The 24,251-nt window shown below is 42.1% G+C and overlaps 1 protein-coding gene and 1 long non-coding RNA gene across 4 annotated transcripts in view; one reads left to right on the top strand and one right to left on the bottom strand.

Annotated features, from left to right (window-relative positions):
* Positions 1-24,251, bottom strand: part of C1qtnf7 (C1q and TNF related 7) — a 98,382-nt gene that overhangs the window by 14,932 nt on the left and 59,199 nt on the right. The gene's annotated exons all lie outside the window — the stretch shown is intronic.
* The window catches only part of LOC110330662, a 40,943-nt gene continuing 18,948 nt past the window's right edge, over positions 2,257-24,251 (top strand). Inside the window, exons 1-4 of the long non-coding RNA XR_002380963.1 lie at positions 2,257-2,280; positions 2,374-2,492; positions 2,585-2,657; positions 5,078-5,151. This is a non-coding gene — a long non-coding RNA (uncharacterized LOC110330662). The remainder of the gene's footprint in view (positions 2,281-2,373; positions 2,493-2,584; positions 2,658-5,077; positions 5,152-24,251) is intronic.

Below are 24,251 nucleotides of genomic sequence, written 5' to 3'. Positions count from 1 at the left end.
TTTTCATCTAAGCCCAAAGTTTAAAGCATCGCAAGGAATTTGCTTGTTTTGACTGAGACTAACCCTCATGAGTCAAAACTTCACATTATAATGATTTTGGACAGCTTGAAAAGACATAATTTGCACAGCATAAAACTAATCAAAGTATACAACTCAATACACATTATAATCCAACCTTAGACTATGTTTTAAATCTCAGGAGAAAACATTTCCATTAGCAGTCCCCTCTCCTGCATACGCTTTCACGCATTGGCTTGAATTATGCAAATTTATGTAGAATATGTACTGGCATGTTTTTTTTTTTTTTCCTCCCTGCTTTTATGCTTCTTTGGTCTTAGAAAATCAAAGCTCTGCATATAATGCTAATCTCAAACAAGCCCTGAATGCTAAGTGGAAACGATTTCCTATCTTAGCTTTTTCTTTAGGGATAATGAAATGACAGGTTTTTAGATTTTAAATCATGCATTTAAAAACATGCATATAACAACAATTTTATGTAACTATGTCCTTCGACTCTTTAAGGCAGGATGTAGATCAAAGTAGCATGTGATTCTTTTAGTTATAGAATTTTTTTCTTGCCAAACTAGCAGTAAGAAACACCTGGAGAGACATAGATTAAGTCCATGTAAAAGACTGAGCCTCCAGAAAAATGTATATGTAGCCTGAGTTCTATTTATAAATAGTGCATTTTTTTTTGTTCTAAGAATAGAAATTGTTATTCATGAGAACCTAGATGCTGGAAAATAGTTCAAGGACTCAAATATGGTCAAATAGTGTCACTTCTGGAATTAACAATTCACAAGGAATTAAGCACAGGATGTCAATTGATATTTACGCACTCCTGTTGAAGGCAATATCATTCCCAACTGCCCAAAAGAGCAGCCCAAGAATTCACTAACAGATACATAAGCTATGGTCCACAGATGCAGTAGCCTTAAAAACCAAAAGGCACTTTGATGACTGCTACGACATGGGTGGATTTTCAAGGCACCGTGCTCATGACTCTCCAGTCAAAAAAGGGTTCGATACTAAAAAATTTCTTTTACTCAACTTTCCTAAACAAGTCATATTCACAGAGACAAAACTTTTATAATTCACAAAATGGCACAGCCAGGATTTGAACTGACATCTTGTTGGAAACACTGAATGCTCAACTATTGCTTCATGACAGAAGACTGGATTTGATTAATTCAAGTTCAAACTGCGCTTTGCCTGGAATTCATTAGGACAATGAGAGGTGACTAAGAGGACCAAAGCAGGGCCTCTCCTTGGCTTCTGAGGTGGACATTGCTCAATATCAGGATCTGTTTTAGCTTCCCTAGGAGGGGTGGCAGTGACTTTGGGACAGGATGGAGACCTGACCTTTCTACACCGCAGTTCCTTCTCTGGTGAGCCCCCCCCCCCCACTCAGCTCCTCACACCTCCCATCTTCCTGTGCAGAACTGATTTTCTGTTTGGATGAGGTCCCTTCTTCTGGACCTATTCGGATCCCCTCAAGGCCAAACAACTGGTTTTAAAGTTATTTGCATGCTCATTTCCCTGACAAAACATAAACTCCATCTTCCTGACATGTACAACAAGCCAAACGACAGTAGAAGCTCAACAAAAGTTGAATAAAAAAGAAAATACATATTCATCAGGGTTTTCTACAGCAGCTCATGATTTATAGTGCTGGCTGCTCTGTGTAAAGCGCTGTGATGGCCGAACAGTGCAAAAAGAAACTTGGACATTTGCAAATATTCTTATAGTCTACAGATTTGCCCCTAGTCGATCTTACCCACCCAAGGGTTCCTTTGTGATAGGCTGCAAGAAGAGTAATGGGCTACCAGCTATTGTTCATGGCTAAGCAGCTAGTGTCAGTCAGAAATTCGGAGCTAGGTCTTCACTTCCTGGATCCTTCCTGTAGAGCTATCTGCTTACTAAGTTAAAAACCTCCATCATAAGGAAGATGGGCCATGATATTGACATTTGCCAAAGGTCTGAAAAAGAGAATAAACACCATACCGTGCTCTGGGAGGGTAGGTTGCTGCAGGATTCCCAGTGTACAAAAGTCAGGATCTTTCCTGAGAACTCGGTGAAAACCTTGCTTTGGTACCAGACAGAATAGCGGGTCCAAGTTCTCAAAAATTTCCAAATAGTTGAGCTAAAAATAATCTTCTCGTTTAGTCCCAAAGAGCCAGAGGCCCTGGAAGTCATTCATCCAGTGGAGCTGAACTCAGAGATCAGTTAAAATGATGGTTTTGTTTGGGACAAGCTGTAAGTGCCGGCTTTCCTTGACTGGTGAGGCTGGAAGCTTACCATCTCTCTTGCCGTGGCCTCTTTTAAAGATTGCTTATTTAATTTTTTTCCTCTTTTCATTGATTTTCCAATCAGATGGTTCCGGGAAAAAAAATTATTCACTGACTGGAAATTGGTTGCTAGCTTTGAGAAAAGAAGCATTTACTGCTTGGGGGATTTAAGATGGGGTCCCAAAACTGTCATCCCTATTCTTGGTAAATATGACAGGATGTTGGCCTTTTGTTCTACTACAAAAGAGAAGAACTGCAAGGTTGTACTGATGTTTTCTTTGTTCTTTGTTGAGTAGTCAAATGATTGCATATTTTAGGAGATGGATACATCTTTGTTCATATAGACAACAATTCCTAACAAATCCGAAGGTACAATGTGTATTGCAATCAATGTTCTTGTTTCCATTTCATATGCATTTCTTATATCTCCTTGGCAACAGTGATCTGTAGTACATCATCATGGAATTTATGTGAAAAAAATCTTGTTTTTATCCTATTTTCCTCCTAATTCTTCTCAACAGTAACAATTCTAAATGAAGGAGTTTTTTTTTTACCCCTAGAGTCTTGGTAGTGAGTACTGATCACAGATTTGACCAAGAACGTGAGTGGGCTCTCACTCGATGTAATTTGTATTATCTTCAGCTGAGGTGGGGGGTCCTTTAAATTGGTTGACTTTCAAACTGGAATAGCATCATAGCATGTGAGACGTCGTAAACCTCAGGCAGGTATTTCTTTTTGTAGATCAGTTTAGAATCCTAGCCATAGAGGGTGCTGATGTTTTACTTCTCATCCTCAAATAAAATGGATGTTCTTAGTTACTTGGTAAGTTTTTCTTACAGTCCTTAATATATACTAATAAAGTGCATTGAGTGTCACCCACAGACAAGCTTAATTTTAGGTGGCCCAGCCTCTTAATTAATTACGTTTTTTTTTTTTCTAAACATATGATGGCTTTACCAAACCCAGATACTAATGCACATGCCAGCAAGATTCTGCTGAAGGGATCCTGATATAGTGGCCTCTTGTGAGGCTATGCCAGTGCCTGGCAAACCCAGAAGTGGATGTTCACAGTCAGCTATTGGATGGGACACAGGGCCCCCAATGGAGGAGCTAGAGAAAGTACCCAAGGACCTGAAGGGGGCTGCAACCCTGTAGGTGGAACAACAATATGAACTAACAGTACCCCCTGAGCTTGAGTCTCTAGCTGCATATGTAGCAGAAGATGGCCTAATCGGCCATCACTGGGAAAAGAGGCCCCTTGGTCTTGCAATATCAGGGTCCCTTCAGCAGAATCTTGCTGGCATGAGCATTAGTATCTAGGTTTGGTGGCTGATGATGGGATGGATTCCCGGATGGGGTAGTCTCTGGATAGTCCATCCTTTCATCTTAGCTCTAAATTTTGTCTCTGTACCTATATCCTTTCATGAGTATTTTGTTCCCTATTTTAAGGAAGAATGAAGTATCCACACAATGGTCATCCTTCTTGGTTTTCTTCTGTTTTGCATAATGTATCTTGGGTATTCTAAGTTTCTGGGCTAATATCCACTTATCAGTGAGTGCATATCTAGTGACTTCTTTTGTGATTGGGTTACCTCACTAAGGATGATACCCTCCAGATACCTCCATTTGCCCAAGAATTTCATAAATTCATTGTTTTTAATAACTGAGTAGTACTCCATTGTGTAAATGTACCACAGTTTCTGTATCAATCCTCTATTGAGGGACATCTGGGTTCTTTCCAGCTTCTGGCTTTTATAAATAAAGCTGCTATGAACATAGTGGAGCATGTGTCCTTATTACCAGTTGGAAGATCTTCTGGGTATATGCCCAGAAGAGGTATTGTTGGATTCTCCGGTAGTACTATGTCCAATTTTCTGAGGAACCTCCAGACTGATTTCCAGAGTGGTTGTACAAGCTTGCAATCCCACCAGCAATGGAGGAGTGTTCCTATGAGAATGAACTTTTGAAATGCACTCTTAGCATGTTCAGAACTCAGGTGTGGCTAATCCTTTTTAGGCTTATTTCATGCAGTTTTTATCACGCTTATTTCAGGAACACTTATAAAAAGTTATGGGTAGAAAACAGTTCGAAGGGAGCCTTGGCTTAGATTAATGCCTGAGATTCTGTTTTTTACCCACTACTTGTTGCAAGGCTAGGGTCTAACTCTGTTTTTTCTTAAGCGTATATTTTGTCTTCCTCTCAGCTCATTCTATTACTTTCCTGAAGGTTTTACTTGGCTTTCAATTTAATTCAGTTCAACTCATTCAAATCCACCCAGTGTTCTGAGAATACCCAACAGCATTCTGAGAATGCAAGTTCTCAAGAAAGAGAAAAAGTCTAGGACAGACTGTAGTTACTACAGTTTCCTCCGTTCCACAATCCAGGATAGCTGGTTAGAAGCTACCAAGGTGGTGACATTTACAAAATACAAAATCGGGAAGCTGTATGCAGAATTGGTCCTCAATAGTTTGTTCATTACCCCACTGGACACACACACACACACACACACACACACACATACACACACACACACGCACACCACACACACACACACACACACACACACACACACACACACACACACACACACATTTTGTTAGTAAGTAGAATTGCTTTAAAAAGATGGTTCCAGATGATACTGAATGAGCTGATAACAAGCCTCAGGGCCCTCAGTCCTTGCTATATGCTCTTGTCCTACTTTTACAGGTAAGTGCTGTAAGGAGTGTGATCTGTAATTAAGATTCCCTGCCACGATACTGATTTTCCTCCTAGGGTGTTGCTAACTTTAGAAGACCAAGCTTCTGTGCACACAGTTTGCAGTCTTGTGGGCCTCATGGATGCAGCCCTTGCCTCCTCAGCACAGGTACACTGAGTTATCTTAGAAATCAGTCTTATCATTTTAGCCTCCCCATGGGCAGTTTCCTGATGACTCAAGTCCTCTCCAGTCTCTTTCTCCATTTGTTTATCTTTGTCTCCTCATCACTGCTTCCTCCAGAATCTCCCCCTGATACTCTGAAGCTTTTACCAGACCCTACCTTAACCTCTCCTAACATGTTATTTGGACCTTTCTATGCACCATAGCTCAATGGTTCTAAACTAGGTCTTCTGAACTAGCAAACCTATGTATAAACTTTGTGTTTTCCCCCCAGAGTTCCCTGGGTGATTCTGATGGGTAGATAGGTTTTGAGAACTGTCACCTGTCACTCATCTTTTTCTTTTATTCATGACCTCATCTTGTTGTTCTGGTACAGTATGGTAGCAGGGTGAGAATGCTTACTTTATAGCAAACACAGAGAATGCTTATATTGAATGGAGAAGACAGCATCCATCAAATCATCCCAGCACTGTGCTAGACACGATGTTATGCATTCCCATTATCCTGGAATTTCAGTTGTGGAACCAAGACAGAGAAAAATGGACCATTGATGAGTGCCCAAGTACCTCCGCGGAGCTGATTAAAAATGAGAAGACTCTAATATTCACTCTCATTCATTTTCAACGTACAATTGACAAGAACCTAAAAGAAATCACTGAATTGGTTGGGGTGCCAGTGGGAAGAGTGCTGCCGGTAGCTCTTTCCTTGTACTGTTACCTGGACTGTGAGTGAGAGGCTTACAGATGTCTGGTCATGGACATGTGATAAAATAGCCACAGAGGGTTTGACTCCCAGCCTGAACATTTGGAAGGCAAAGGTTGACTTCAGAGGAGAAGGCAGAGCAGGGCCAGCTATGGAGTAACAAGTATTCTAGAAAATAAAAATACTGGGAAGCTAGATGGGACTGGACCATCTATACTAGCCCTTTGGCTACCACAGGGAGTTTCCTCCAGGATACAGAAGCTGATTTGGTTGGGGAAAACTCACTGGACATCAGCTTGGGAGTGAATTGTCCATACCAGGATGTTGTAAAGCATGAGGGTCCGAAGGGATGTCTCTGGTGACTTTACTTGACAGAGTTGACATTCGAACACTTGGGGCAGGTAGCAGGTGGCAACAACCAGGAGTGGGGTGTTTAGGCATCGCTTATGTAGCTTAATCATTTTTCTCTCATTTTCTTACCCTTTGAGCTGACTGTACAGGTGGCAAGAGTCGGGAAGAGTTGTGGTGAGGATGAGCGTTCCCACATCGTGAGCTGAAGCCATGGAGAAGGGGTAGGTTTTGTATCGGATGAGAAGTATGTTTTTAGATGATTTTCTTTAGTATTGGAAGATGAGTCATCCAGACTAACTGAAGTGTTTGTGTATCTAGTACTACCCGAAAGCTAAAGAACTTGCTTGCTAGGTCATGAAAAGATAAGGGGAATCAAACAACTGGTGGGAGAAAGATGAGCTTGCTCCTCATTGATTTCATGTGAAGGACAGATCTTTAATTCACTCAATATGTATTTCGGAGAGTATTCCAAAGAGACAGAGAAGGGATTAGGGAGTGCCTCATAGGTAATACAGTTGATGTATGGTTCAGAGTATGTCTGTCTAAAGGAACAATATCACCTAAATATGAAGCAGGAGGAAGAGCCAACAAGCAGAGGAACAGGACAACACTTTCAGACCAAGAGAACACTACATCAGAACATCCAATGTAGAAGAAGATGAATAGAGGACATTGACCAGTAGTGAGTGTGATGGCGTACCTTGATCATGTATGGCTCTGCTCATCATGGGAGGTCCAATTCTTTATCTTGGGTTAGGTAGAAGCTCAGAAGGGCAGTGAGTAGTCACTTTGGGCAGATTATTGACTTTTTCCCTGCTGCTGCTGCTAAGGATGATGGAGGCAGAGCTGGTAGCTGCTGCCACGTTGGGCCTTTACAAAGTGGCCTAAAACAGTGAAAAGATTCAGCTTGACCTCTGGTGGGGACCTATGTTTATTATAGGGAAGAAGTAGGTTCAGATAGTAAAAAGGTTAGATTTAAAAAAAAAAAAAAAAAAAAAAAAGAGAACACACTGGCTCATTGAAGGATCAAGTATAATGACCCCTCCTGTGTGTCAGGCACTGCCCCAGGCCCTGGGCATACAACTTTGGGAGAAGAAAGCAAGACTTCATTTTGAACTCAGTGGGGATTTACAATCCCCCTGCCTTAGAATACAGCTGCCTGATTTTCTTAGTTCAGACATGAAGAAATAGCATCCACAGTGGTGACTTTAACCACTTTTGCCACGTCTTTATTCTAAGACAGAACTACGGTTTGGGTCTCTTCCTGATGGCCAAGCTCTGTCTGCTAAGTAGAGCCTCACCAAGTCCCTACTCCTAGGGTTATACTACTTATCTTTGTACAAATTATCACTTTGATATTCAAAATGTAAGTATTTTGTAAGCAAATGTACAGGAAAATTCTAACTCACTCAAAAAGAAGAAGGGTGTGTCTAGTGAGTTCCTTTCTCCACCCCCTCCTCAGTGGTTATGAAGGCTGATGCTGTTGGCTTGACACCCTCAGAGTCCTCATTGCCTTTCCCTTTCCTGTCTTTTAGTTATTTTCAAGCAAATGTCTGAAATCACATTACAGAAAAATTCATATTATTTTGTCTGTAATCATCCATACGGAGCCCAGAAATATTCATCCTTTTTCATATCAGTCGAGTGGTTGACGCCACGTAGCTCTCCTGACTCTTAAGGCCCTTTAACCGAAGGTGAGCACATCCTACTTAGGTTGAAAACATCTTAAAAACACTTTTTTCTTATAAACCACTATTTTGTGCACTGAAAATTCTGAAGTGTGAGTTTTATGTGGCTATCAAGATTTTTTTTTCCATGAAACTTTCTGTGTGCTGGAAGAAGGAGCTCTCTGATGACTTATTACAGAAATTTCAGGAAAACCTGGGTTCACTGCAGACCCTAACTATGGGTTGTGGACTCTGGAAAGGAAAATGGTTCTAAACTTGTCTTCAGTGCCTTGGCATGTTGAGCAAGGGTTAGGCTTCTAACAAGTGTCCAGGTGTATACTTTACTAAGAAAAGATGTCATATTGTCTCAAGAGAATTTGGGAATCATTGGAGAATGGATCATCCTAGAATCTTGGAATGTAAAATCTAACATGGCAAGCAGCACCACTCTGAGGGTCTTATGTGTGGATAGGTACAGACTTGAGCATGTCAGCTTTGGAGTGTGCTTTTTAGTGCATGTGTACATGCAAGTGTATGTGCATGTGTTTGCAGGTACACATGTGTGTGCATGTGTGTGAAAGACCAGAGAACAGCCTTAGATGTTGTTTATCAGGTATCATCCTCCTTGCTTTTGCAGACAGGATCGTTCACTGACCTGGAGCTTCCACCTAATATTGGCCGGCTGGGTGGCAAAGCCCAGGATGGGTAAGCCTGGCGATGCAACCACACAATGATCTATCACTCAGCCATAGAGTGATAGATAGAGCACAAGAGCAATGTCCCGGGAAGAAGGCAGCTTCCAAAGCCCACACACTGAGGTACTGTCAGTCTGTCACCATTCCACTGAGAGCTGACAGGGGACAGAGAAGTGGAGGAAGATGGATCATGTGATTTGCCTGGCTGATTGAATTGGGTCATTGATCTGCTTCTGCCCTGGGCTCTCCTGGCTTTCAAACTGCGGAACTTGATCTGGATTCTTCACTATCAACTCCCGGAGCTTTGCCCTTCAAACTCACTTGCTTTCCAGAGTCTTTCATTGAAGATGGTGGGCAAGGGGGGCCTCCTCATCTTCTCTTTATGGACATAAGCCCACCTAGGAAATCTTTGGATCTCAGTGTTAAGCACTGAGATGTTACTTACTTGGGCATTTTACCTTGAGGTCTACATCCACACAAGTCAATTTTTGATGTGGAGATTGAGTTTTTCTTGTTGAGAGATTGAACATTGCAGGGCACATACTGGCCAAATCAAACAGGATTATTGGTACAATGTTGTGGAAGTAACCAAACACTTATTGTAAAAAAAACAGAATTTTAATTCTAATTGTATACATTGTGCCCATTTGTAACTGTGAATACACCTGAGTGCAGAGGCCAGAAGAGGATTACAGATCCCCTGGATGTTGGGGGGATATGTAGAGAAACAAACTCAGGTCCTTCTGGATGAGGAGCAAGCACTCTTAACCATTGAGCAATCTCTCCTTTTTCTTCCCGTTTTTCTTCTTTTCCCTTTAACTTTCTATTGATTTCTTGTGAATTTCACATCATGCCCTCTCCTAACGTCATTGTTGCATACGTAGATCAGTGCATTGCTCAACCCTCATCAGAGAAATTTCTTCTTAAAGTAGATAGTATCTAGTGCAGAGACCTACAACTGGAAAATGTGCAGAAAGTGGAACTCGGTCCTAACTGGGGTGTCTTCATCAGTCCCCTTCCATTAAGGCTCAGGGATGAATGCAGAAGAAGATGAAGAAAGATTGTAAGAGCCAGAGGTTGTGGATAACCTCAAAAAAAAAAAATTAGTGTGTGTTCCAGACACAATAGGGCCTCTGTTAATGTGGACTCACAGAAACTATTACAGCACCTATAACCTGCGGAGTTTCAAACCAGACAAAACCCCCCATGGTGAAGGGAGAAAGGACAAGAAGCCCCACCCCTAACTAAGAAACTACTAACAATTGTTTCCTTCTTGGAGAGAAATAGTTCTCTCCAATGAGGTGACACTGGGTATATCAACCGTACTCCAAGCAGGACCTATGCGCAGAAATAGCTGATCAACACAAAATGGACTCAATGGTGTGTGTGCGTGTGCGTGTGCGTGTGTGTGTGTGTGTGTGTGAGTGTGTGTGTGTGTGTGTGCATGTGTGTGTTCTGTTGTTGCTTCTGTTTGTTGTTTTTTAATTTTTGACTTTCTTTTTTGAGAGAGAGAGAGAGAGAGAGAGAGAGAGAGAGAGAGAGAGAGAACATGAAAACATGAAGTTGAGGTCGGGAGGTGGGGAGGATTTGGGAGGACGCTTGGGGAGGGGTAAGAATATGATAAAGATATATATTGCACGAAAAGTTTCAAAGCATAATATATATTTAAGAGAACAAATAAAACTACTTGCATAACTAAGAAAATCCAGAATTCTGACCTATAGTCTTCCCAGAATCCCAGCTCCTTCTCTGCATTAACCCACCTAGAAGGCCAGTTTGCAGTAAATGAGAACTGCCCCCTGACAAGACACACAAGCCACTCCGCACACCTTCTCCACACCGGCAGCCTCCCACCAGGGAATTCTTGATGTCACGCTGTCTTTCATGACACCTTTGCACTCTCCTGTTGCCTTAGAGAAAACACAAGTAACCTTGAGCTAGCCATTCACAACTCTGAAGGAAGACCCTCTCCTCTTCTTCAGTCCTTTGTCTTCACTTGTCTTCACATGATTCAACGTGTCTTTTAGTTCATCTCTTTGTTTGTATAAATCTCTAGCAGGGATGCTGAAAGTGATTTATTGGGAGGAGCCTCAGTACAAGTGAGACAACCAGCCTCTGCTTTGAAAGGATTTGAAGCTGAGTATGGGAAGACAGATTTTTTTTTGTGCATAAACTAACCTGGTACAGAGCCAGGTAAAAGACTGTACACCTTACAAAGAGGAGCCTTTTAAAAATGTGTGTGTGTGTGTGTGTGTGTGTGTGTGTGTGTGTGTATGTGTGCACATGGGTGCAGGTACAGAGAGAGGCCAGGGTAGGCCATTGTATCCTTAGCTGGAATTACAGGTGATTATGAGCCACCCAGACATGGGTACTTGAAAATGAACTCTGGGCTTCTGCAAGAACACCAAGTACTCTTAACCAATGAGCCATATTTCCAACCCTATCTTTCAACAATAATCCTGATCCATTCATTCTTACATAACCTATAATTCATATCCACCCAAGGACTGGAGTTCAGAAATTCTCAGCATATGTTGACTGAATTAATGACTAAGTCTAACCAAATGTGATTATACAAGCAGAAAAAATAGTTGTTGATGCTGATTGAGTTTCTAGGCAACCACTCATGAGCGTGTATCAAGAATGAAGGATATAACTTTACTTCCTATAGCCAACTGCCTGCTATCTTCGACTTAATGCTTCTTCCTTGTCTTCATCTCGCCGAGATTTTGCCTTCCAGTCTGTGGCTAAAGTGAAACCAAAGAGCAGACTTTAGATGAATTAATTAACAACATTACTTGACTGCTTAAAAACTGCTCTAATGATGAATTATACTTTTCGATGCAAAGAAAATGCAAATCTCTTGTGACAAAGACTACACAGTGATCAGAGGTGTTGAGAATGCAGTATTTGCTAGGCATCTGCCCACTTTATAAGTGGGTATAGAATTCACTAGGCAGTGGCTGTGTTGGAGTGCTGTTGAGATTAGGTAACTGATTTGAAAATATTTTGACTGAAATTTTGGTTGCATTATAAGGCAATAAAGCCCTTCACGATGAGGCTGATAATGGCAACCTGTTGATAATGAAGGTAATTAGCTTTCTTGAATTGTTTGTTGTGTGCTGGGCTTTGAACTCAGGACCTTTGCAGTGAGCCAGGGCCTGACTTTTGCCTTGTTTTCCTAAAAGCTGGCTAGGTCAGTGTAGCCCATTTCAACCTCCATGAGGACAAGGAAAGAGGACCTGTTTACCAGTTTAGTGCACACATGACAGGAGGCTGGCCCGGAATAACCCACGAGTGAAGAGCATTATTCCTATTGCACATCCACGTAGGCTGAAGCTTCAGGAGGGTAACTGTTGGGCCAAGCTGAAGAGTTGAGCTTCAAGTGAAACATCCTACGGTCCCAAGTTTCCGTCATAATTACTTCTAAATGTCCAACTAGATGGTGGGTGGGACACAGGCAGCCAAGAAGTGTTTCTGGGATTTTCATTCTGGCCATGGCTCAGTGGCTAGATTCAAGGAGAAGGAAAGAGGAGGATGTGCCTCCCAAGCCAACAGGGCAAGTCTGGCTTCAGAATGGCACCTGTGGGCAATGCCCCCCATGAAGGAAAATGAGAGAAACCGGAAGGGTTGAGGGATCTGGGATCTCACCTCAAGCAGGGCCAGGAAACCAGCAGCTCCTGGCAGCCAGCTAACAATAACCTTCAGCTTGCTAAGACTAAAAAGGACTTGGCTGAAGAGCCTCTCATTATGCAAATGTGCCAAGGGGCCAAAGCAAAGGAAAAGAGCTCAAAGTGCAAATGGAAGAAGGGTTGCTTTCCAGCCTGTAGGTGGCATTGGGTGGGATGTGAGACCCACTTTGCACTTGGCCTCCCAGAACACTCCATCAGCCAGAGGCGTGGGCAAGGGACAGCTTTTCCACTCAGGAACAGGCATAGTCACTGCATTGCCCATAGGTGGCTTTCAGAGAAATATGTCCATAGGCCAGAATAGGATCTATCTGAAAGGGTTTAGCCAAGACCCGGAAGAAGTTTCCAAGGGAATGAGTGCATAAATATTGAGATTCCTAATATGAAGACAGAATAACACCCGTTCATGCAGCACGTCATTTTACTTGCCACAGTGAATCCTGGTCACTCAGAGATGTAAGAAATAGGCTTTGTCACTGCTGTTTAGAAACTGAGGCTTCTAAATAAGAGAAACAGCCCACTGCCCTGCAGCTCTGTAGGGACAGATACAAAGCAGCAACCTCAGCTTTTCAGACTCCGCTCTGTAGTTCAAGATGAAGGAAGTGATGACTTCAGACACTTCATAAAATGTGACTCATGTGATGCACAGTACATAGTAGGTGCTCAACAAATCTTAAATGTGTTACCATTGCACTGTAGTTTTGGCTATTAGCCTTGGCTAAGCACTATTTTTCTGTCTGTTGTCTTTCTGCCTCTCTCACTCTTCTGAAAATCGTTCATTAGCCATACTCTTCGTCTGTAGAGAGTTACTCAATAATAATACCTAGATTCTAGATCCTACACAATGACAATTTCATGACAGTATGTATGAAGAGAGTAACAATAATGGTGATGGTTTAAATGTATTGTTTTAAATAATAATAATGATGATGATGGTGATGATGTTGATGATGATAATGTTAATAGTTCATTGAACTCATTTCTTTCCATCAATCTCAATCTCAGGTCTATTCAAATGCTTTGGTATTTCTACATGTCTGTCCCAATAGTGGGAGACACATGTTCTCTGCTTGGCCTCTTGTTAAAAACACGTGAGGCCTCTTGGCACATGGGCCTGTGAATGGCAGCCAAGCTATCCTAGACCCGACAAAGGCACATTTAGCAGCATGCGGTATCTCTTGCATGAACAACCTTTTCAGCCAAAACAATGTCTTTACAGACTATGTCATCATGGGGGAGAGTGGGAAACACAACAAGCACTCACAGTGTGCCAGGGAAGATGACTGGGCATCACGGCCTGGCAGAGACAAAACCAAGGGATGCTCTCTTGGAGTCGATAAGCAGACTCTTCACACTTCCCTCTGCTCATGGACATCTCTTTGTGGCCATGGGGGGGGGAGGTGGTGGAGTGATACCACGTGGCTTTAGGTCAAAGTCATTATCGTCAGTCATGAGACCTAGGACAGAGGATTTATGTTATAGCTGGGAATAGTATCCTTTCCCATAAATTGAATGTTTAAAATACCCAAACCATAGTGGTGTGTGTGCATGCGTGTGTGTGTGTGTGTGTGTGTGTGTGTGTGTGTGCTTTTACTCCTAAAACTTTTTATTAATATTTTACAAGGTTTTGATAAAAATACATATATGGCCTTTTACCTCCATGCTTATTTTCTATGAGCACAGATCGAGCATAATTGCCATAGGGAATTAACCACATTTTACTTTAAAGGCATCCTCTTTAAAGAAAATTTATAATAAGGACAAGGTACAAAGATTTATATCTATAGTTCTATCTTTCAGATAACCACCGTTGTCATTTTGTATTTTTTGTCTATTTTTGTGTGTCTCTGTGTCTATGTATGCGTGTGTGTGTGTGTGTGTGTATCATTCATTCAAAACCTTTTACTATCATTGGTACACTGTGTTTTCTTTCTCTTTAACTTAATAGTATATCATAAGGACTCTTTTTTTTTATTAGTTTTAGAGCCAAACAATAGCCATAAAGTAGTCATTGTGTAATTTATTTAATATTATTTTTTATGATTGCACAGTGAAGCTTTCTTTCTTTCCTAGTCTGAATGAGATTGCAGTAAATAGTTTTGCGCACAAGACTTCGTCCATATTTAGAATAGTTTCTTTGGGATAGTTTCCCAGAAGTGGAATTGCTGGGTCAAAAGGTTCGCATGTTTTATGTCCATCTTGGTACATGCTGCCAAATAGCTGTTGCAAATAGCTGTGTGAATTTACGCTGCCCCATTCCTGCATAAAAACAAAACCCAGGGAATCATCTGTCCACATCAGGTACCCTTGTCCCTGAAGCACTGACAGAGCTGTAGCGTAATTAGGAAATCACTACCACAGTGACACTATTCCTCACTGAGGGGGACATCCAGGACTCTGGCAATTGTGCCCTCCCTGAGTTAGCATCTCCTAAGTCATTTCTCCTGCATGCCCCAAATACTACTCAACCTCAGTAGAGGCCAGGCCCTGATCATTTGGAACCTCACACAGCTCATACAGTGCCTGACCCACGGCAGGAGTGTAGGAAGAATTGGATATAGGCAAGGATAGGACTCACCACTTAGGGCAGTGTTTGTCAACACTCCTATTGCTAGGGCCCTTCAGTATACTCCCTCATGTGTAGTGACCCCAATCACAAAGTTATTTTTGTTGCTACTTCACAACTGTAATTTTGCTACTGTTATGAATCGAGATGTAAATATCTGTGTTTTTAGATGGTCTTAGATGGTCCCTGTGAAATGGTCATTTGACCCTAAAGGGGTTGCAAACCACAGATTGAGAACTGCTGGCTTAGGGGATATTACTATGTCATTCTTGGATCTGAGCCACAAGTCTACCATTACATAGTGCACTGAACACAGCTGGCCTTGTGTTATGTTATGTTATGCTATGTTATATTGTCTTATGTTGTGTTGTTTTGTGTGGTGTGGTGCTGTGTTGTGATGTGATATGTAGTGGTTATGTCAGGACCCCATGCAGCTTTGTGTTGGAACCCAGCAGGTATCTGGCAAGGCCATTTCACAAGGGCAACAGTGCACTTCAGTTCATGAGTTTTCATGCTTTTTAAGTTTTATTTTTATTTTATACACATTGGCTGAATGTGTGAAGAAATTGAATCCCCAGGAACAGGAGTTACACACAGTTGTGAGCTGCCATGTGGGTGCTGGGAATCGAACCTGGGTCCTCTGAAAGAACAGCCAGTGCTCGTAACCACTGGTCTATCTCTCCAGCCCCTATGTGTGTTTTCCTTAAATAAAAGTTCTGTACTTAAGTCATGTGCATGTGTGTGAGGATGAGTGGGTACAGGTTCCCACTGAGGCCAGAGGTGTTGGATTCTGATGGGGCTGAAGTTATAAGAAGCTATGTGATGCCTGATGTGGGTGCTAGGAATCGAACTTCAGTCCTTTGGAAGAGCAGCCTGTGCTCTTAACTGCTGAGCCACCTTTCAAAGTAACAACCCCATAGCCTTCCTTGTGATCAAGAAGCCACATGACTGCTCATGATTCTGACGTCATGCCTTCCCCACAATAATGGGATATATCCCCTCTGGAACTGTAAGCCAAAGTAAACCCTTTCTCCATTGGGTTGTTTTATCAGAATATTTTATTATAGCAATAGGGAAGGAACCAATACTATAATGACTGTGAACGAGTCAGCATAGAGTTGGGTTTTGATAACAGTATGGGTACCGTCTACTGTACTACACTCCAAAACCACGTGATATCATGTCCATTCCATCTCCCTTGTATATATAGATGAAGCAACACAACACCACATAATATAGTACAATGTAACATGACATAACACAACAGAACACTACACCGTATAACCAAAATATAACATAACATTACATAACACAACACAACACTATACAACATAACCATAACATAATATAACATAACATAACAACACAACATCACATAACCGTAATGTAACATAACACAAAATGACATAACACAACATGCTACATAACATAGCATAACATTATATTACATAATACAACACAATAATACACAACATAATATATGACATAACACAACATTATATAACAACCATAGTACTACACAACACAACCTAATACTATATAACATTACTACGTCACAACACAATGTGGCACAACACATCACAATGCAACATAACAAAGCCAGCTGTGTCCAATGCACTATGCAATGGGAGAGCCATACTCAGATCCAGCTGTGTGAATGATGAGCTCATGTGTGAGCACCTGTACCCCCCTCTAGGCTTGAACTCTATTGTAGCCAGGCCCTTGCTTGTAGTGTCACAGAACTGAAGCCAGGGCATGAGGCAATAGGCAGCAGGTAGGTGAACCTCAGCCAAAGTCAATCCATCTGTGTAATAGAATATGATTGAGTCACAGGAAGGCTCGGATTACTGACATATACTGTACCGTGAACAAATACTGCCCTATCATGTGACACTCCTAGTAAAATAATTAACAAATAAGAATGCATAGGAATGGAACACTTCAGTTTCAGGATAAAGGTTACCTAAGGTCAGGGAAAGGGTACCATTTTCAGCCAACTCTGTAACTGTCAGTCTCTCCTTCCCGCCTCCTCTGCCTTCTTCTCCCCTCCGTCCTCCTTCTCTCCCCACCCTCCCCTCCTCTTTCAGCCGCTCCCCTCCTTTCCTGTCCTCCTCCCTGCTCTCCCTCCTGTCCTCTCCCAGTTCTTCTGTTTATAGTTTATTTTGTTCCTTGTTGTTTTTGTTTCTGAGAGAAGATCTTGGCACCGACTTCAGAGTAGCCTGGTCTTGTGACCTGGCTTTTTGTATACTAGAATTATAGGTAGCACCAACAGGCCGGGCTCAAAAGGAAGCAATTTTAGCAACTTTTACTTTGGTAAAAACCAAGAGTCTGAAAATTATACAAGCCTGCTGTATATATTGTTAGAATTTCATTTTAAGAACACGTTACAGAGGCGTGGTGAATGCTGTGTGTACAAGTGCATTGGCCACAGTGAAACCCCACTGATTTATTTTTTACCTGTTGTAAACGATTTCCGATGCAGTTCAGGATTCAGTCAAAGGCACGTGTATTTTCCTGACCTACCCCTAACCTCCCTCCCTGCTTTGATTCTTAAATGCACAATTTTCGTGCCCTTTTCTGGCTGATGCCACACTTCAGCATTTGGTCCAAGGTCAAATCCCCTCCTACACTTTCTCATTGAGGAATTTGAAAGCAATGAGTCTTGGCTCATAAGCATCTTGGAACGGTCCAGAGTTTAGACTTATTGTGTGAAAAGATGTATTTGTTCAGTTGAGCAAGTGTGAAACAATGCTTTCAGCACCTCAAACTCATCTTAGTGGCCCGAGTGACGTAAGGCTTCTCTTGTTCATGTTTTATGATGTTTGGTTTTAAGGCATTGGCCCCCTTCTCTCTGTCAACTAGGAATGAGTCTGGAGTATGGGAGGCATGTTGAATTTCATCCCAAGCCCAGTTTGTTTTTTAATCATTAGCTAGAATTCCATGATGGCTATGCCCAAAATATTTTGCGAGTTCATGAAAATATTTATGTTAGTAGAAAATGAAAAAGAAAACAACTAGAACAGTAGACAGAGTGCCCAACACTGTGTTTTGTTAAAGAAGACTTGGTAGAGCAATTTAATGATGGCTATGAGACTCTCATCACAGCGAGGAAACAAAGGTTTACAAAATTTAGGGCACAGGTTACAAAATCCAAAGGAGGCAAAACGAAAGGATTTTCTAGTCCAGTAGGGGAACTTCAGGCTGATTTATAACAGCTGGGATGTGGGCACAAGTTTCTCCTAATCACTCCAGAGCTACAGTTAAAGCTACTCTCACTGAAGGTATGCTAGGATGTTCTTTGGCTTTAATCAAGCTTTGTGAGTACAGGATGTTATAGGCCAAAGCTTATATTATAAGCACACACACACACACACACACACATACACACACACACACACATAGACACACGCATGCACCAAGCATACCTGCATGTGATTTTATATGGAAAAAAACTATAAAAACAAAATAACTTTGTATATGGAAGACAAAACACAGGGAGGAAAGAAACAACACAATATTACTTCTTTGTTATGATTCTGGAAATGTGCTATGACTCTCTGCTGAAATTCTTGTTGACTGATTTTTCTTTCTCAAGGATTCAACCACTCAGTCAATACACAGGCTAAACTTAGAGGTTGAAAAATAGAGCACCTGTGTGCCTTGAAAATCTCCTAGCGCTCTAGGCAAGAGACCAAGAGGACAAGAGTAACCTGGTGCTTCGAGGGAGCTGAGGTCCATGAACAAAATGCAAAGGCAATGATGATCATCACTGTTGTCTGATCGTCAGAACTGAACAGCAAAGAATGCTCATACTTACAGCATTACCTGCACATAAAAGTATGGTGTCTTTCAGACTCTATGTCATTTCTGTTAAATGTGTATTGGAGAGGAAGGATGGGTCTAAAATATAGACAAAATGACTATGAAAGTCAGTCTCAACTGTCGATTTGTTAAGGTCTTGAATTCCCTGGACTTGACTGTGGCGACTATGGAGATGATCTTAACTGTGTATATGGAGGAGGGAAGACCTTCCCACACCGGCATCATTTTCTGGCCTCTCTAAGTGGAGAAGGGGATCATTCATGCACTCTGCTAACTAGGATGCAACGTGGCCAGCAGCCAGCTTTTTGAAGTTGCTGCTGCCTTGATTTTCCTGCCTTTGAACTGTAAGCTGGAACAGGTCCTTTATCCCTTGAGTTGCTTTTCTCAAGGCATTTTATAACAGCAATGGGAAAGGAAGCAGAGATACCCACTTTGCAGGGGCTAAGTAGGGAGGACATCACATTAGGGTCGTGGCTTTGCAGCTTGTCACACTGAGAAGTGTAACCAATCCTCTTTGTGTCCTTATATCTACCCACTGAGCTCCGAGGCTAGGTGCATCTTTTGAATTCTGCTAAAATGGAGCAGTGTTAGGTCATTCTACCATTTTAAATAAATAACCTCTCGAGACCCTTTTGCCTTGGGCTAATGTGTGTTCATCAGAGAGTAATGGAGCAGCGCAAAGCTTAACACACAGGTTGGAAGCCAGTTTTTAAAAAGCGAATGCAGGCTCTGGATTATGTCTGGAGGGCTTTCCCAAAAATTATGCATGTGCTTGGCCATGCTGCTGTTTGCTTTGGCTGTGAGGAGGGTTTTTTTTTTTTTCCCCCACGCATTTATTCAGTTTTAGCATCCATCCTCCCCATGATGCAATGGTTATGTCTGTTTGCATTGGTTATTTCTGGGACAAAGGAGTGTTTCTGATTTCTTACATAAACACTTACTTAGTTCTTGTTCCGTGCCTCTCCTACACTCATAGCTGACATAGCAACAGATGAGATCTTTTCCTTTGTAGGGAGGGGCATGACAGACCAGACAGGTAGTCTGGAGATGATTGACAAGCCGATACTTGCTGTAGTTCAAACACTGTAGATCTCTGCTCCCTTGGTTTTGTGTATTTCCCATGAGCCTACTCTCTCTGACTGGACTACAGGCTTATACCACCTGACCTGGTTCCTTGGTGTCTTTGAGAAGTGTTAATTTTGATCAAATTTGGTTTCTGTTTTCCTGGCATGGTGGACAATGCCTACACATTGGAATTAAGGCTGTGTGGGTCCTAGTCACAGGCCTGATGCAACCCCAGAGAGTCACTAAATGAGTAGGAGCTCAGGCTTTCTCATCTCTGTTTCAGGGACAAGGCTCTTGTAACCTTGTTTGGGTTGTCATGACAATAAATAATGAGCTAAGGTAAATTATGCATGTGGAACCATCAAGGGTTTGAATGCTGAGGGGATTAACGCATGTCCTTTAATTGTGTTCTCTGTCCCCTGCTTCTGGCTAAGGTGAGAGGATCAGAATTCTAATTGTTACATTGCTGTTTTTGTTGCAAGCAGACTCTTCAGGACACTCTTATAATTGCAGTTTGTTCTTTTAGCTCTATTTGTTCCCTAGCTCTGAAAGGTCAAATAATGACTCTCACAAAGCTGCCTGCACAAAGCCGTCTTCATCCTAAACACAGCCCTTGTAAATATATGATCTTATAGCAAAAGGGTCCTCACACAGACTGCCTGAGTTGGCCCAGTGATGTAGACACAGGGATCCTGCTAAGAGGAGTAGATAAGAAAGTGTGATGTGAAGATGGATGCAGGGAGGAGAAGAGAGGAAAGATGTTGCATTGTCAACTTTGAAGATGAGGGAAGAGCCACACACTGAACAGTGCAGGCAGTCCCTGGTGGTCTGAATAGGTAAGACATTGCCTTCTTTAGAGCTTCCCACAGGAACACAGTCCTGAGAAGCCATCAGCACTGCACGATGACTGTACTGTTTTAAGCTACTAAATTTGTAATTTTGTTGAGATATGTAGGGATTAGGCTGGGGTTAGAACTCATTATGGAACCCAGGTTGGCCCTGAACTTGCTCTAATCGTCCTCCCCTAGTCTCTCTAGAACTGAAATTACGTGTGTGAGTCACCATACTTAGCTAAATTTGGTATTGTAGTGATAAAAACAGATATGCCAGGTAAAACCCAGCCACCAGGAGACTTTGCCTGAGCTATAGGCAGCAGTAAGAATATATTCTCCAGGGCTCACTAAGAATTTTGTTTTGTGTACATGTGCATATGTGTGGTACAAGAGATCTAACTCAGGTCCTCAAGGGTTTTAGGTCAACCTGCTGCCATGAAACTGCACCCTAGGCCACCGTACTCACCAAGTACCAATAGTCATCAATGTATGGGAGTTCTTATGGAGATGAATTTACCGTTTCCTTTGGATAATGGAAGACAAACATATGATTGCTACTAAAGCATGGGTAGAAATGACCAAATAGCCATCAAACAGCATCAGGGGAGAACTCTAGATGCATACATATTCAATTCGCATTGTGGAGAGTTTCTTTCAGTGGCATTCAGTGACAGTGTGTTCTCCTCCCTGTTTATACATGGGTTGAGAAATGTAATTTGTATGACAGGAAGAGATAGTTTCCCAAACCCCACTTTGTGTGTTGGGTATAATTAACCATAGATAGAGAAGTTTTAGCAGCCAGATAAAGTGCTGATCTTTGCAGTTCAGTGTGTCTCTGGTACATTTTAGAGTGCCTTTTGGCAGCTTTGTGTGAATTACTTGGCTGGTAGTTCTGAAGGAAGAAGCACACTCACATGAAATATTTGCTGTTCCATAGTGTAATTTTTAAATCAAATGCAAATCTAGAGTAAGGGATTAATTCTTAATTACCTATACACACAAATGTTGATTACAGGATTATTGAAAAATAAGAGGAAAACACTGAAATAAAATAGCAAACTTAGATAATTGGTCATTGGATGTTGATCACTGGAATATTATGCAACTTGGTCAAAATTGTTGGTTAAAAAGACTTTGCCAAAATAAGGAAAGTATTTGCAATATAATATGAAGAGGAACAGTGGGAAGCAAGGTTGTTTGCATTGTAGTGTTGATGCCTGTAGCTCATACACAAACAGAATCTATAGCAAAATCCTGTCATCCACTCTGTGAAGGTGGCAGAGTCACGAATGAATGACTGTTTTCCCTTTCCTTTGTTTTCCAAATATTTAGCCATCTAGCTATTTACATCTGTAAGGGAAAATTAACTAAATGAAAACATGAAGCAGTAAAGTCAAAACTTCAGAATTGTGTGGAAAGTATCCAGGAAAAGAATGTGCACACTTGCAGCTCTAAATTCCAATGCCCAGGGCGCTCTAATTTACGTGACACACTGTGATGACAGGAAAACCAGGGGAGGAAGCCGGCCATCAGCACTCTAGTGTGGCGTGTGGAAGCTGCTCTGGTGCGCATGAGTTTTGCCTTTCAGTAGACTGAGTTACATAAGGTGTGAAAGACTTTAGCATCATCAAAGAGTTCTATTCTGATCACGTTAACAACCTCTTTTCCAGTAGAGGGATGGGGAAGAGTCCTATCCCCGACTTACTGAGCGTTTCCTATGTGCTGTGTGCGATGCTCATGCTCACCACCCCAATCGGCCTTCAGACACTGCTTTCTAGGTGTTATGGTTTCAATCTAGAGTGTTCTCGGCCGGGTTACATTTTGATTGTTTGCTCCCCAGCTGGTGGAGCCAATTTTGAAGGTTGTGGAGGATTTGGGGGGTCTGACTTTGTAAGAGAGACGAGGTCTCCCTCACTGTCCCTGGAGGAATGTTGGCTCTGGCTTCTTTCTGTTTCACTGTCCACATCCTGGTTTGCTGCTGTGACATAACTAACTCCTGTGGCGACAAAAGGAACGCATATAGAAGCTGTGTTCCAGGAGCAAATCCTCAATGTGACGAAGATGACCAAGTGGTATTTAAGCCTTTGGAGCTACTTTGTGGGGGTGATGTGGAAGATTTGATGACGTAGTCTAGGAAAGCACTTGTATGCTCTAAGCAGCGCTTAATGGCTCATCTTCATGAGAACTTGGTTTACCAGGATGTCACAGATGAATCTATGAGATGAGACTGTGCTCGCAAGGTTTCAGACAGTAACATGAACTCTATCAGAAGTATTCTTGGATGCTTCCTGCTTTGCTTTCTGCTTCCTGATTGGCTGCCATGATGTGACCTGCAGTAATTTCAGTGTTTTGCTGCTTCTGTGGATGGAGTCACTCCTCCGTCCTCATGGCGATTGGCTATGTCCTTTAGAACTGAGGTCAGATAAGCCTCTGTCAGGTACTTTGTCATGGGGATGAGAAAAGAGATGACCATGGTGGCATCTTATTTCCTAGATGTCACGCATGAGATGTTTATGAAAGTGAACAAAACATGCACAAGGTCATACATGGGCTGGCTCAAGAGGTGTGCTGTAGGGTTCTGCCGCTCACTGTCCCACGTAGGAGCTCAGGCTGAGCAGAACACCCCAAGTCCCCTGTGGAATTGGACCATGCTCTGTTATTGAGAGGACCTAGAAGTCTTGCCAGAGTCAAAGCTCCCTATTGTAGCTGTGTATATACACAATCATTTTTGTTGGAAAAAAAAATCTGTGCTATAAAAGCAACACCGTATGCCTCTTCCCTTCACCTCATCTCTTGCTTTCCAGGTTTCTTACTGAAAGAATACTATGTTGCAGTAAATCTCCAACCCAAATATGGCCCAGCAATGAAAACACAATACAATTAATATGAATACATGCTGTGCACCTAGATTGGGCAGATCTACCACTACACTACCATCTTCCACATCTGCCCAATCATTAGCTCTCCTTTATTTTACAAATTAAGGTGGGAAGCAGGTTTACAGGAAATCACCTGAGTGCTGACTCATTCCTTGTTCACAACCACTCACAGGAGAATGGAATTAACATCAAATATAATGTGTGTCCGAAACACTACTAGTGTAAATAGGAGCACTAAATAGATACAGGTAGATACCAGGAACCCACGCACAAGCCTTAAAAAGACTTGGATTCTCTTAAGTCTTCCCAGCAAGGGGAGTTTTATTTTTATTTTTTAAAATAAGTTTCCCAGATTATTTAAACCTGGAGCCTGGTGCTGAGAACCACTGTGCCAGATGTCCCAGTGACTAAAACAGTCACGCCATTCCCATGAGCACTATTTTAGGTGTATACAGCCACTTAGGGATATATATGTTTGGTAAAAGGAGAGAATTTTTCCTTGGGTTTTGCCAACTTTAATCCTTTTACTTGTACATTTAACCGGAGTGACACTGAGAATCAGTCTGAAGAGTCTGTCTGGGAAGAGTTCTGGAGAGAGGTGACATCTCGGTGGACTTAGGTTGTTGGGTTTAGCTGTCATAGACACAATCCAGGAGCCCAAGATCAAGGTGCTGGCAAGAGATCACTGTTTGGCATTCAGGTAGGTGGGGCTGGAGTGGGGGAAGAAGAGGGAGCAGGAGGTGGGGGGGGGGGAGGAGAGAGCAGGCAGGGAGTACATACTCTAGTGTGTCTTATGAAGTCACTAATCCTGTCACTAGG

Source organism: Mus pahari, chromosome 13, assembly GCF_900095145.1.
Source record: "Mus pahari chromosome 13, PAHARI_EIJ_v1.1, whole genome shotgun sequence".
Taxonomy (NCBI): Eukaryota; Metazoa; Chordata; class Mammalia; order Rodentia; family Muridae; genus Mus; species Mus pahari.
This window is presented reverse-complemented; position numbering and strand designations above follow the sequence as displayed.